Raw genomic sequence first — 3,860 nt, forward strand, 5'->3', positions numbered from 1 at the left:
GGCCGGCTTCACTGGAGGGGAGCTCAGGCTAGAGAGTCCAACCCCCCCCGTTCCTACCCCCCAAACCACCCCTCACCCACGTCCGAGGCATCTGAAATATTCATCCAATCAGTATACGGCTTTATTTGTATCTTCTGATCATTGACTTTCCTGAAGATACGCGTTTTGTTTTGTTTCTATTTATTCCACATCATTTTTAGGCCGCCGGTAAATAAGACGAGACAAAGGAGCAGGAGATTTGGGAAGAATATCTGCTCTCCAAACGGAACACAATAAGCCACATGAATATCTGCGTATGATCAATATACAGATGCGTGTACGCATGTGTTTTCGCTCGACCCGTTTGTCTCTTTCCTACACATGTTCTGGATCTTCTACAATGTGGGTCATGCATTATACATCCAGCAGAACAGCAGCTCGCTGCGACACTACGAGATGATAAAGGCATCACATATATGACAAGTCACTGCTGATCCTCAATCTGTTCTTCCAGCTCGTCCCCCCCCCCCCCCCCTCTCTCTCTCTCTGTCAGTGAGCCTGGTGCCATGCATCAAACTGTACTGTGACGGGGAGAGAGAGAGAGAGAGAGAGAGAGAGAGAGAGAGCGAGAGAGAGAGAGAGAAAGCCAACACCAAATACACAGAGATTTAAGCATAGTATTATGACCAAATGGGGGGGTCAGTCTGGCCTACAAAGAGAAGATAAGTCCAAGCTGGTAACCCCATTTCCCTTCCATCTGTTGGTAGCGGTTGTAGAGCATGGCTGCCTGCGCTCACCAGGACCTGGCAACCCCTCCCCCAAGCCCTCTTTCTCTGGCTGACTGCACAGCTGTGTTGCGTTTGGATTAGGCCAAGAATAAAACAGGAAGTAGAAATTAAACAAAAGCTTAAACACACACTCTCACACACACACACACACACACACACACACACACACAGGCGCTGTAAGTTACTAAAGACTCAGCGGCACGACTGACAGCCTGTGGAAAAAGTACACGCATGCACACACCCACACGCGCGCACACGTACACGCAGACACGGACACGCAAAGCCGTACTCCACCTCCCACAGATGCACATAAGCCCACTCAGGACCACAAGCATCTCATTTCTCCATGCCCACACTCATGCTCTCACATATGGTGCTTTGACATGCAGAGTGCCTCTCGGCGTCTCTCCGCGGTCGGCGGGCTATGGTGGGAGCGAATGATCGAGGAGCCGTGCAAAACATGCTCAATCAGTCTTGAGGGCGTGCCCATATTGTGATGTGGGTCTGATTACTGGAGTATTTTGATTGGGAGATGGCACATGCAAGCAATATAATTGATAATATATATATATATATATATATATGATCGATGATGGATTCATCAGATTAAGACATTACTCAGACACATGCACTCTCGTTTCTGCAACTCATTAACGAGCAAGCTGCTCACCTTCATCATATGGGAACTGTTGATTCACTTGTTGGCAAGTGTGAATGTGGACGGACTAAAGGTGTACAAACATTACAATTCTTTAAGATTTCTTGAAACTAAATTACCATCTGATCATGATTTTCTTTTTTAGGAATTTAGCTGCTATAGGCCTAGATTTGACCCATTTCAAATATTGTTTATTTTTATCGTCACCTTATTTCACTTCCCACCCAGTTGACCCATTGTGTGTCTAAAAGGCAGGAAGTAACACAGGTGCAAGCAAGACACTAGCGGGGGTCCATACCAATGTTGTATGGAGGAACGCTTGGGGAGCACGGGGAGAACATGCAAACTGTACACAGAAGGGCCCTTTTTGACGAGATAGCCCAGCTGGGCAGTGGGCACCTGAGGATATGGGGGGGACACACCCTCGGCACCCACAGCATCCCAGGCGGGAATTGAACCCAGGACCTTCTAGCTCTCTCGCTCTCTCTCTCTCTCTCTCTCTCTCTCTCTCTCTATATATATATATATATAAAATCACTGTGCTTTATCCTGGAGTGTAATTTAAAAACGTTCAGATTATTACCAACACGCACATGCGTGCACACACACACACACACACACACACACACACCATATAAACAGTCAGCATAAGCATTTTCAACAATTCTTATATTGTCAGGTTTCTCCTTTTATGTGAATACACCAGAATAGTGTCAACCCCGAGATAGCAAACAGGAAGTGTGGTAAATGAGGAAGTGGAATTGGGAAGGAGAGAGATGGAAACAAGGTAGAGTACGTATGGAGAAGTATGGAGTAAGTTCGTCTTGTCCATGCATACCGCAGGCTGGTGAAGGCTTTACTGTAAAGACCTGAGTCACTTTATGAGTAGCCTATCAGCTGTGTGTGTGTGTTTACATTTACAATATTTGTATACCCGGGTGTGTGTGTGTCCATGAATAAGAGAAGTAGGGATTCACAATATGATCGATATAATCTTGGCCGATAACAATTATAATGTAACACAATGTGAATTTGAAAAAGTATCTTTATTTCCAAAACATTTGGAAAAGCCCATAAATCAGAATTTCCACATTGTTTCCTCTCAATATGAACATGTTGGCTGATACCGATAACCGATAATAACCTTGTTATCATTTTGCTCATTGGACCGATACCGATATATTAAAAAAGGACGAACGTCGGTCGATACCGATATGATTGCCGGTATATCAGTGCATCCCTAAAGAGAAGCACACGTGAAAATGTACTGTGTTACTGTCGCCAGACTCGCCACTGACCCCTCCCCCTCATCAACACACGCACGCGCACACACACACACACACAGAGACACGCGCGCACACACACACACACACACACACACACACACACATTCCTTTTCTGTGATCAATGAAGAACACATATGTGTCCATTGTACTGAATAATAGCAGACCTGCATAGCCAACGGCAAAGACAAGCAGGATGTAAAGAAACATATACGCTTTACTATACAGCTTTACACACATCCAAGTAAATGCATGCACAGCGCGCACGCACGCACACACACACACACACACACACACACACACACACACACACACACGCACTCTTCAACGACAGGAACTTGCATTGTGTTTGGCTTGGCTTTCTGTGATGGGAGTGAAAAGTGCTCTCCCTGCAGGGCTTTGTGTGTGTGTGTGCGTGTGTGTGTGTGTGTGTGTGTGTGTGTGTGTGTGTGTGTGTGTGTGTGTGCCTGCACATGTGTGTATGTGCGTGTGCGTATGCCCGTGCGTGTGCATATGCACGTGCGTGTGCGTATGCACGTGCGTGCATATACCCTGTATCCTCGAGGGGGTAGTGAAGTCTCTGCATTTATCAGACTTGACTTTGACAGCCTCTGTTCTCCACCTGACTTTTAGCCTGAAATCTTAGAGCGGGGCGTAATCCTTCCCCCGAGCCTCGTCCTCAACCTCGCTCTCCCTCTCTCCACTTCTCTCTCTCTTCCTCTCTCTCTCCCTCTCTCCACCTCTCTCTCTCCACCTCTCCCTCTCTCTCCCTCTCCACCTCTCTCTCTCTCGCTCTCTCTCTCCCTCCCTCTCTCCCTCTCTCTCTCCACCTCTCTCTCTCTCCCTCTCTCTCCCTCTCCACCTCTCTCTCTCTCTCTCGCTCTCGCTCTCTCTCTCCCTCCCTCTCTCCACTTCTCTCTCTCTTCCTCTCTCTCTCCCTCTCTCCACCTCTCTCTCTCCACCTCTCCCTCTCTCTCTCAACCTCTCTCTCTCCCTCTCTCCACCTCTCTCTCTCCCTCTCTCGCTCTCTCTCTCCCTCCCTCTCTCCCTCCCTCTCTCTCTCCACCTCTCTCTCTCCCTCTCTCCCTCTCCCTCTCTCCCTCTCGTGTCATCAGGAGGGTAATATGAGGCATATGGCTGCTGATGACAGTC

Source organism: Poromitra crassiceps (genome assembly GCF_964638095.1).
Source record: "Poromitra crassiceps genome assembly, chromosome: 14".
Lineage (NCBI taxonomy): Eukaryota > Metazoa > Chordata > Actinopteri > Beryciformes > Melamphaidae > Poromitra > Poromitra crassiceps.